The sequence below is a fragment of the Rutidosis leptorrhynchoides genome, chromosome 3, assembly GCF_046630445.1.
Source record: "Rutidosis leptorrhynchoides isolate AG116_Rl617_1_P2 chromosome 3, CSIRO_AGI_Rlap_v1, whole genome shotgun sequence".
NCBI classification, from domain to species: domain Eukaryota; kingdom Viridiplantae; phylum Streptophyta; class Magnoliopsida; order Asterales; family Asteraceae; genus Rutidosis; species Rutidosis leptorrhynchoides.
This window is the reverse complement of record NC_092335.1, coordinates 539012785-539025687: the sequence shown is the minus strand read 5'-3', so window position 1 is coordinate 539025687 and position 12903 is coordinate 539012785.

The following is a 12903-nucleotide window of genomic DNA, read 5'->3' as shown; positions in this document are numbered from 1 at the left end:
TTTTACGGTGTTTTTCGTGTTTCCAGGTTTTAAATCATTAAGTTAGCATATCATATAGATATAGAACATGTGTTTAGTTGATTTTAAAAGTCAAGTTAGAAGGATTAACTTTTATTTGCGAACAAGTTTAGAATTAACTAAACTATGTTCTAGTGATTACAAGTTTAAACCTTCGAATAAGATAGCTTTATATGTATGAATCGAATGATGTTAAGAACATCATTACTACCTCAAGTTCCTTGGATAAACCTACTGGAAATTAGAAAAATAGATCTAGCTTCAAAGGATCCTTGGATGGCTTGAAAGTTCTTGAAGCATAATCATGACACGAAAATAATTTCAAGTAAGATTTCCACTCGAAATAAGATTGTTATAGTTATAGAAATTGAATTAAAGTTTGAATATGATTATTACCTTGTATTAGAAAGATAACCTACTGTAAGTAACAAAGGTTTCTTGATCTTGGATGATTACTTGGAATGGATTTAGAAAACTTGGAAGTAAACTTGCAATCTTGGAAGTATTCTTGATTTTATGAAACTAGAACTTTTGGAATTTATGAAGAACACTTAGAACTTGAAGATAGAACTTGAGAGAGATCAATTAGATGAAGAAAATTGAAGAATGAAAGTGTTTGTAGGTGTTTTTGGTCGTTGGTGTATGGATTAGATATAAAGGATATGTAATTTTGTTTTCATGTAAATAAGTCATGAATGATTACTCATATTTTTGTAATTTTATGAGATATTTCATACTAGTTGCCAAATGATGGTTCCCACATGTGTTAGGTGACTCACATGGGCTGCTAAGAGCTGATCATTGGAGTGTATATACCAATAGTACATACATCTAAAAGCTGTGTATTGTACGAGTACGAATACGGGTGCATACGAGTAGAATTGTTGATGAAACTGAACGAGGATGTAATTGTAAGCATTTTTGTTAAGTAGAAGTATTTTGATAAGTGTCTTGAAGTCTTTCAAAAGTGTATGAATACATATTAAAACACTACATGTATATACATTTTAACTGAGTCGTTAAGTCATCGTTAGTCGTTACATGTAAATGTTGTTTTGAAACCTTTAGGTTAACGATCTTGTTGAATGTTGTTAACCCAGTGTTTATTATAAAAAATAAGATGTTAAATTGTTATATTATCATGATATTATGATATATAATATATCTTAGTATGATATATATACAGTTAAATGTCGTTACAACGATAATCGTTACATATATGTCTCGTTTCGAAATCATTAAGTTAGTAGTCTTATTTTTACATTTGTATTTCATTGTTAATACACTTAATAATATATTTACTTATCATTTAACGTAATTAACCAAGTGTATCAATATCTTAATATGATTCATATGTACCTAGTAAGACGTTGTTATAACGATAATCGTTATATATATCGTTTCCGAGTTTCTTAAATTAATAGTCTCATTTTTATGTATATAACTCATTGTTAAAATACCTAATGAGATACATACTTATAATAAAATCATGTTAACTATATATATAACCATATATATGTCATCGTATAGTTTTTACAAGTTTTAACGTTCGTGAATCACCGGTCAACTTGGGTGGTCAATTGTCTATATGAAACCTATTTCAATTAATCAAGTCTTAACAAGTTTGATTGCTTAACATGTTGGAAACACTTAATCATGTAAATAACAATTTCATTTAATATATATATAAACATGGAAAAGTTCGGGTCACTATAGTACCTACCCGTTAAATAAATTTTGTCCCGAAATTTTAAGCAGTTGGAGGTGTTGACGTATCTTCTGGAAATAAATGTGGGTATTTCTTCTTCATCTGATCTTCTCGTTCCCAGGTGAACTCGGGTCCTCTACGAGCATTCCATCGAACCTTAACAATTGGTATCTTGTTTTGCTTAAGTCTTTTAACCTCACGATCCATTATTTCGACGGGTTCTTCGATAAATTGAAGTTTTTCGTTGATTTGGATTTCATCTAACGGAATAGTGAGATTTTCTTTAGCAAAACATTTCTTCAAATTCGAGACGTGGAAAGTGTTATGTACAGCCACGAGTTGTTGAGGTAACTCAAGTCGGTAAGCTACTGGTCCGACACGATCAGTAATCTTGAATGGCCCAATATACCTTGGATTTAATTTTCCTCATTTACCAAATCGAACAACGCCTTTCCAAGGTGCAACTTTAAGCATGACCATCTCTCCAATTTTAAATTCTATATCTTTTCTTTTAATGTCAGCGTAGCTCTTTTGTCGACTTTGGGCGGTTTTCAACCGTTGTTGAATTTGGATGATCTTCTCGGTAGTTTCTTGTATTATCTCCGGACCCGTAATCTGTCTATCCCCCACTTCACTCCAACAAATCAGAGACCTGCACTTTCTACCATAAAGTGCTTCAAACGGCGCCATCTCAATGCTTGAATGGTAGCAGTTGTTGTAGGAAAATTCTGCTAACGGTAGATGTCGATCCCAACTGTTTCCGAAATCAATAACACATGCTCGTAGCATGTCTTCAAGCGTTTGTATCGTCCTTTCACTCTGACCATCAGTTTGTGGATGATAGTCAGTACTCATGTCTAGACGAGTTCCTAATGCTTGCTGTAATGTCTGCCAGAATCTTGAAATAAATCTGCCATCCCTATCAGAGATAATAGAGATTGGTATTCCATGTCTGGAGACGACTTCCTTCAAATACAGTCGTGCTAACTTCTCCATCTTGTCATCTTCTCTTATTGGCAGGAAGTGTGCTGATTTGGTGAGACGATCAACTATTACCCAAATAGTATCAAAACCACTTGCAGTCCTTGGCAATTTAGTGATGAAATCCATGGTAATGTTTTCCCATTTCCATTCCGGAATTTCGGGTTGTTGCAGTAGACCTGATGGTTTCTGATGCTCCGCTTTGACGTTCGAACACGTCAAACATTCCCCTACGTATTTAGCAACATCGGATTTCATACCTGGCCACCAAAAATGTTTCTTGAGATCCTTGTACATCTTCCCCGTTCCAGGATGTATTGAGTATCTAGTTTTATGAGCTTCTCTAAGTACCATTTCTCTCATATCTTCAAATTTTGGTACCCAAATTCTTTCAGCCCTATACCGGGTTCCGTCTTCCTGAATATTAAGATGCTTCTCCGATCCTTTGGGTATTTCATCCTTTAAATTTCCCTCTTTTAAAACTCCTTGTTGCGCCTCCTTTATTTGAGTAGTAAGGTTATTGTGAATCATTATATTCATAGATTTTACTCGAATGGGTTCTCTGTCCTTTCTGCTCAAGGCGTCAGCTACCACATTTGCCTTCCCCGGGTGGTAACGAATCTCAAATTCGTAATCATTCAACAATTTAATCCACCTACGCTGCCTCATATTCAGTTGTTTCTGATTAAATATGTGTTGAAGACTTTTGTGGTCGGTATATATAATACTTTTGACCCCATATAAGTAGTGCCTCCAAGTCTTTAATGCAAAAACAACCGCGCCTAATTCCAAATCATGCGTCGTATAATTTTGCTCGTGAATCTTCAATTGTCTAGACGCAGAAGCAATCACCTTCGTCCGTTGCATTAATATACAACCGAGACCTTGCTTTGATGCATCACAATAAATCACAAAATCATCATTCCCTTCAGGCAATGACAATATAAGTGCCGTAGTTAGCTTTTTCTTCAATAATTGAAACGCCTTCTTTTGTTCATCCTTCCATTCAAATTTCTTCCCTTTATACGTTAATGCAGTCAAGGGTTTTGCTATTTTGGAGAAATATTGGATGAATCTTCTGTAGTAACCAGCCAATCCTAAAAATTGACGTATATGCTTCGGAGTTTTTGGGGTTTCTCACTTTTCAATGGTTTCGATCTTTGTCGGGTCCACCTGGATACCTTCTTTGTTCACTATGTGACCGAGGAATTGAACTTCTTCCAACCAAAATGCACACTTTGAAAACTTAGCGTACAGTTTTTCTTTCCTCAATACTTCTAGCACTTTTCTCAAATGTTCTTCGTGCTCTTGATCATTCTTTGAGTAAATAAGTATGTCATCGATGAAAACAATGACAAACTTGTCAAGATATGGCCCACACACTCGGTTCATAAGGTCCATGAACACAGCTGGTGCGTTAGTCAATCCAAACGGCATAACCATAAACTCGTAATGACCATAACGCGTCCTAAAAGCAGTTTTTGGAATATCATCCTCCTTTACTCGCATTTGATGATATCCAGAACGTAAATCGATCTTCAAATAAACTGACGAGCCTTGTAGTTGATCAAATAAGTCATCAATTCTCGGCAGTGGATAACGGTTTTTGATGGTAAGTTTGTTCAACTCTCTGTAGTCAATACACAACCTAAATGTACCATCCTTCTTCTTGACAAACAAAACAGGAGCTCCCCATGGTGATGTGCTTGGTCGAATGAAACCACGTTCTAATAGTTCTTGCAGTTGGCTTTGCAGTTCTTTCATCTCGCTGGGTGCGAGTCTATAAGGAGCACGAGCTATTGGTGCAGCTCCTGGTACAAGATCTATTTGAAATTCAACAGATCGATGTGGAGGTAGTCCCGGTAATTCTTTCGGAAATACATCGGGAAATTCTTTTGCGACGGGAACATCATTGATGCTCTTTTCTTCAGTTTGTACTTTCTCGACGTGTGCTAGAACAGCATAGCAACCTTTTCTTATTAGTTTTTGTGCCTTCAAATTACTAATAAGATGTAGCTTCATGTTGCCCTTTTCTCCGTACACCATTAAGGGTTCTCCTTCTTCTCGTACAATGCGAATTGCATTTTTATAACATACGATCTCTGCTTTCACCTTCTTCAGCCAGTCCATGCCAACTATTACATCAAAACTCCCTAACTCTACTGGTATCAAATCAATCTTAAATATTTCGCTACCCAGTTTAATTTCTCGATTCCGGCATATATTATCTGCTGAAATTAATTTACCGTTTGCTAATTCGAGTAAAAATTTACTATCCTACGGCGTCAATGGACAACTTAATTTAGCACAAAAATCTCTACTCATATAGCTTCTATCCGCACCCGAATCAAATAAAACGTAAGCAGATTTATTGTCAATAAGAAACGTACCTGTAACAAGCTCCGGGTCTTCCTGTGCCTCTGCCGCATTAATATTGAAAACTCTTCCGCGGCCTTGTCCATTCGTGTTCTCCTGGTTCGAGCAATTTCTAATAATGTGGCCCAGTTTTCTACATTTATAACAAACTACATTGGCATAACTTGCTCCGACACTACTTGCTCCGCCATTACTCGTTCCGACACCATTTGTTCCTTTCGTTCTGTTAACCCCTGGTCCGTAGACCTCACACTTCGCTGCGCTATGACCATTTCTTTTACACTTGTTGCAAAATTTGGTGCAGAACCCCGAGTGATACTTTTCACACCTTTGGCATAGCTGCTTCTGATTGTTGTTGTTGTTCCGGTTATTATTGTTGTTGGGATGATTGTTGTAGTTGCTGCTGCTGTTGTTGTTGTTGTTGTTGTTGGGCCGTTTGTTGTAGTTGCGATTGATGTTGCGATTGTTGGGATAGTTGTTGCGATTATTGTTGTAATTGCTGTTGTTGTTGTATTGGTGATTCTTATCACCGTTTTCCTCCCACTTTCTTTTGACTTGCTTCACATTGGCCTCTTCAGCCGTCTGTTCTTTAATTCTTTCCTCAATCTGGTTCACTAGTTTGTGAGCCATTCTACATGCCTGTTGTATGGAGGCGGGCTCGTGTGAACTTATATCTTCTTGGATTCTTTCTGATAATCCTTTCACAAATGCGTCGATCTTCTCTTCCTCATCTTCGAACGCTCCTAGACACAATAGGCATAATTCTGTGAATCGTCTTTCATACGTGGTAATATCAAATCCTTGGGTTCGTAACCCTCTAAGTTCTGTCTTGAGCTTATTGACCTCGGTTCTGGGACGGTACTTCTCGTTCATCAAGTGCTTGAATGCTGACCATGGTAGTGCGTACGCATCATCTTGTCCCACTTGCTCTAGATAGGTATTCCACCATGTTAACACAGAACCTGTGAAGGTATGCGTAGTGTACTTTACTTTGTCCTCTTCAGTACACTTACTTATGGCAAACACCGATTCGACCTTCTCGGTCCACCGTTTCATTCTGATCGGTCCTTCAGTTCCATCAAATTCCAAAGGTTTGCAGGCAGTGAATTCTTTGTAGGTGCATCCTACACGATTTCCTGTACTGCTAGATCCAAGGTTATTGTTGGTATGTAGCGCAGCCTGTACTGCGGCTATGTTCGAAGCTAGAAAAGTACGGAATTCTTCCTCATTCATATTCACGGTGTGTCGAGTAGTCGGTGCCATTTCCTTCAAAATAGTCATATGGAACAAGTTACTCATACAGAATATTAAGAGTAGTTAATAGTATTTCGTAGCATAATATGAACTCATTTATAAAAGCTTTTTCTTCATATTAGCATTTTATAGTTTTCATTCGGGTAGTACCTACCCGTTAAGTTCATACTTAGTAGCTATTATACAATTCAACTACTACAATTCTATATGAAAAACTGATTATAATAATATTTTGCATTCAAACTTTTACACAATATTTTACAAACTTACAATACCGCTTATTTTACATATAGCATAAAATATAGCACACAATAACTTTGATACAAGATAGTTGTGAAGATAATTCTAGCTAGCACGCAAGTCGTTCAGCAAAGGCAATAAAGACACGTAATTCATACGTCCAGAAACAAGTCATGCATTCTGGTTTTACTAGGACTACTTCCCATCCTTGGTCTTGTGGAACATAACCGTTATGGCCGTTGATAAGACAGCGTGTTGTAACGTCGTCAAATGGACGAGGGTTACGTAATGACCAACAGTCTCGTAATAACCTAAAAACCTCATTTCTTACCCCAATTACCGACTCCGTCACTTGTGGGAACGTTTTGTTTAATAGTTGTAGCCCGATGTTCTTTTTCTCACTTTGGTGAGAAGCGAACATTACTAACCCGTAAGCATAGCATGCTTCTTTATGTTGCATGTTAGCCGCTTTTTCTAAATCATGAAGTCCTATGTTCGGATACATTGAGTCAAAATAATTTCTTAACCCGTTGCGTAAAATAGCACTTGGGTTCCCCGCAATATATGCGTCAAAGTAAACACATCGTAACTTATGGGTTTCCCAATGTGATATCCCCCATCTTTCAAATGAAAGTCTCTTATAAACCAAGGCATTCTTGGAATGTTCTTCGAATGTCTTACAAACTGATTTCGCCGTAAATAGTTGTGCCGAAGAATTCTGACCGACTCTAGACAAGATTTCATCAATCATGTCTCCGGGTAGGTCTTCTAAAATATTGGGTTGTCTATCCATTTTGTGTTTTTATACTGTAAAATAGACAAGAGTTAGATTCATAAAAGATACATATTAATACAAGCAGTTTTTACATGTATCATAAAGCATAAGCACACTATATTACATATATTACACCGTAAGAATACAATTATCTTATTCTGACTCACTCGTTTCTTCTTCTTCGAACTTGGTTCTTTTTTCCGAGTTTCTAGGGATATATGATGTTCCCCTAATACGAGCCGTCGTTTTCCACATTGGTTTAGAAAAACCTGGTGGCTTAGAGGTTCTCGGGTCATTGTTACAACTTAAGGACTTCGGGGGTTGACGATACATATAAAGTTCATCGGGGTTGGAATTAGATTTCTCTATTTTTATGCCCTTTCCCTTATTATTTTCTTTTACCTTTTTAAATTCAGTTGGGGTAATTTCTATAACATCATCGGAATTCTCGTCGGAATCCGATTCATCGGAGAATTGGTAATCCTCCCAATATTTTTCTTCCTTGGCGGAAACACCATTGACCATAATTAACCTTGGTCGGTTGGTTGAGGATTTTCTTTTACTTAACCGTTTTATTATTTCCCCCACCGGTTCTATTTCCTCCTCCGGTTCCTCCTCTTCCGGTTCTGATTCTTCTTTCGGTTCTGATTCTTCTTCCGGTTCTTCTTCGGGAACTTGTGAATCAGTCCAATATATATTCGAATCTTCGTTATTATTAGGTGAGTCAATGAGACTTGTTCTAGAGGTAGACATCTATCACACAATATCAAACATGTTAAGAGATTAATATATCACATAATATATACATGTTAAAAATATATAGTTTCCAACAAAAATGTTAAGCAATCATTTTTAAAGAAAACACGGTCGAAGTCCAGACTCACTAATGCATCCTAACAAACTCGATAAGACACACTAATGCAAATTTTCTGGTTCTCTAAGACCAACGCTTGGATACCAACTGAAATGTCCCGTTCTTATTGATTAAAAACGTTCCATATTAATTGATTTCGTTGCGAGGTTTTTGACCTCTATATGAGACGTTTTTCCAAAGACTGCATTCATTTTTAAAACAAACCATAACCTTTATTTCATCAATAAAGGTTTAAAAGCTTTACGTAGATTATCAAATAATGATAATCTAAAATATCCTGTTTACACACGACCATTACATAATGGTTTACAATACAAATATGTTACATCAAAATACGTTTCTTGAATGCAGTTTTTATACAATATCAAACAAGCATGGACTCCAAATCTTGTCCTTATTTTAGTATGCAACAGCGGAAGCTCTCAGTATTCACCTGAGAATAAACATGCTTTAAACGTCAACAAAAATGTTGGTGAGTTATAGGTTTAACCTATATATATCAAATCGTAACAATAGACCACAAGATTTCATATTTCAATACACATCCCATACATAGAGATAAAAATCATTCATATGGTGAACACCTGGTAACCGACATTAACAAGATGCATATATAAGAATATCCCCATCATTCCGGGACACCCTTCGGATATGATATAAATTTCGAAGTACTAAAGCATCCGGTACTTTGGATGGGGTTTGTTAGGCCCAATAGATCTATCTTTAGGATTCGCGTCAATTAGGGTGTCTGTTCCCTAATTCTTAGATTACCAGACTTAATAAAAAGGGGCATATTCGATTTCGATAATTCAACCATAGAATGTAGGTTCACGTACTTGTGTCTATTTTGTAAATCATTTATAAAACCTGCATGTATTCTCATCCCAAAAATATTAGATTTTAAATGTGGGACTATAACTCACTTTCACAGATTTTTACTTCGTCGGGAAGTAAGACTTGGCCACTGGTTGATTCACGAACCTATAACAATATATACATATATATCAAAGTATGTTCAAAATATATTTACAACACTTTTAATATATTTTGATGTTTTAAGTTTATTAAGTCAGCTGTCCTCGTTAGTAACCTACAACTAGTTGTCCACAGTTAGATGTACAGAAATAAATCGATAAATATTATCTTGAATCAATCCACGACCCAGTGTATACGTATCTCAGTATTGATCACAACTCAAACTATATATATTTTGGAATCAACCTCAACCCTGTATAGCTAACTCCAACATTCACATATAGAGTGTCTATAGTTGTTCCGAAATATATATAGATGTATCGACATGATAGGTCGAAACATTGTATACGTGTCTATGGTATCTCAAGATTACATAATATACAATACAAGTTGATTAAGTTATGGTTGGAATAGATTTGTTACCAATTTTCACGTAGCTAAAATGAGAAAAATTATCCAATCTTGTTTTACCCATAACTTCTTCATTTTAAATCCGTTTTGAGTGAATCAAATTGCTATGGTTTCATATTGAACTCTATTTTATGAATCTAAATATAAAAAGTATAGGTTTATAGTCAAAAAAATAAGTTACAAGTCGTTTTTGTAAAGGTAGTCATTTCAGTCGAAAGAACGACGTCTAGATGACCATTTTAGAAAACATACTTCCACTTTGAGTTTAACCATAATTTTGGGATATAGTTTCATGTTCATAATAAAAATTATTTTTCCAGAATAACAACTTTTAAATCAAATTTTTTCATAGTTTTTAATTAACTAACCCAAAACAGCCCGCGGTGTTACTACGACGGCGTAAATCCGGTTTTACGGTGTTTTTCGTGTTTTCAGGTTTTAAATCATTAAGTTAGCATATAATATAGATATAGAACATGTGTTTAGTTGATTTTAAAAGTCAAGTTAGAAGGATTAACTTTTATTTGCGAACAAGTTTAGAATTAACTAAACTATGTTCTAGTGATTACAAGTTTAAACCTTCGAATAAGATAGCTTTATATGTATGAATCGAATGATGTTAAGAACATCATTACTACCTCAAGTTCCTTGGATAAACCTACTGGAAATGAGAAAAATAGATCTAGCTTCAAAGGATCCTTGGATGGCTTGAAAGTTCTTGAAGCAGAATCATGACACGAAAACAATTTCAAGTAAGATTTCCACTCGAAATAAGATTGTTATAGTTATAGAAATTGAATTAAAGTTTGAATATGATTATTACCTTGTATTAGAAAGATAACCTACTGTAAGTAACAAAGGTTTCTTGATCTTGGATGATTACTTGGAATGGATTTAGAAAACTTGGAAGTAAACTTGCAATCTTGGAAGTATTCTTGATTTTATGAAACTAGAACTTTTGGAATTTATGAAGAACACTTAGAACTTGAAGATAGAACTTGAGAGAGATCAATTAGATGAAGAAAATTGAAGAATGAAAGTGTTTGTAGGTGTTGTTGGTCGTTGGTGTATGGATTAGATATAAAGGATATGTAATTTTGTTTTCATGTAAATAAGTCATGAATGATTACTCATATTTTTGTAATTTTATGAGATATTTCATGCTAGTTGCCAAATGATGGTTCCCACATGTGTTAGGTGACTCACATGGGCTGCTAAGAGCTGATCATTGGATTGTATATACCAATAGTAGATACATCTAAAAGCTGTGTATTGTACGAGTACGAATACGGGTGCATACGAGTAGAATTGTTGATGAAACTAAACGAGGATGTAATTGTAAGCATTTTTGTTAAGTAGAAGTATTTTGATAAGTGTCTTGAAGTCTTTCAAAAGTGTATGAATACATATTAAAACACTACATGTATATACATTTTAACTGAGTCGTTAAGTCATCGTTAGTCGTTACATGTAAATGTTGTTTTGAAACCTTTAGGTTAACGATCTTGTTGAATGTTGTTAACCCATTGTTTATTATAACAAATGAGATGTTAAATTGTTATATTATCATGATATTATAATATATAATATATCTTAGTATGATATATATACAGTTAAATGTCGTTACAACGATAATCGTTACATATATGTCTCGTTTCGAAATCATTAAGTTAGTAGTCTTATTTTTACATATGTATTTCATTGTTAATACACTTAATAATATATTTACTTATCATTTAACGTAATTAACCAAGTGTATCAATATCTTAATATGATTCATATGTACCTAGTAAGACGTTGTTATAACGATAATCGTTATATATATCGTTTTCGAGTTTCTTAAATTAATAGTCTCATTTTTATGTATATAACTCATTGTTAAAATACCTAATGAGATACATACTTATAATAAAATCATGTTAACTATATATATAACCATATATATGTCATCGTATAGTTTTTACAAGTTTTAACGTTCGTGAATCACCGGTCAACTTGGGTGGTCAATTGTCTATATGAAACCTATTTCAATTAATCAAGTCTTAACAAGTTTGATTGCTTAACATGTTGGAAACACTTAATCATGTAAATAACAATTTCATTTAATATATATATAAACATGGAAAAGTTCGGGTCACTACATTAAGCATTATCCAAGTAGCATATATTGAAGTAGTCTAAATACTAGTTGATGGAATCCCAACTTGTAACACATAGCAAGACAAGGTTCATAAATATACATATTAAGTAACTACTTAGCATTTAGAACTTAACACATAGTCAAGTAATACACATGTATTAATAGCAAGTAGTCAAGTAATATTTATGTAATGACTAGCAAAAGATCACTAATTAATCTTGGATTAAATATATAGTGATAACATAGCATTGAACTAAGACTATGTAAGTTTTACTTGCAAAGTGGCATTTGCAAGATTAATGTATAATTTATACATTAATATCCAACACATGTACAAGGAAGGAGCAACTCTTGGTTGGGACTTGGTGACCATCCTAAGTATGTCTAGATACAATTTTAATGTACATGTTTTCCTATAACACTTATGTGTTATCCTTTGGTGTCATTAAGGTGTCATTAGGTGTGATTAACCAAGATTAATGTTCTAGTGACCAAAACTCCTTTAGGTATGAAGGAAGCAACTATTCTAAGCATGTTTAAACAGGTTTCATAAATTATAGATGCCCCGACGTGTTTGAACAAAAATTCGTGGAAATTAGGACATAAACTTTTACGGTCGACCCACGGTTGACCGTAAGGTCGACCGTAAGGTCGACCATCCACACCTGGTTTCACAAACCAGGGTGCAAGGTTCCATGGTCGACCGTTAGTTGACGTTAGTGGACGTTAGTTGACGTTAGTGGAGGTTACTTGACTTTAGTTGACGTTCGTGGACATTACTTGACGTTAGTTGACGTTAGTTCACGTTACTTGACGTTATTTGACATTAGTTGACGTTACTTGACGTTAGTTGACCTACTTGACGTTAGTTGACGTTACTTGACGTTACTTGACGTTAATTGTCGTTAGTTAACGTTAGTTAACGTTAGTTGACATTACTTGACGTTAGTTGACGTTACTTAATGTTAGTTAGCGTTAGTGGACGTTTGTTGACGTTAGTTGACGTTAGTGGACGTTAGTTGACGTTATTTGATGTTAGTGGATGTTATTTGACATTACTTGACATTAGTTGATGTTAGTTGACGTTAGTGGACGTTACTTGACGTTAGTTGACGTTAGTGGACGTTACTTGACTTTAGTTGATGTTACTT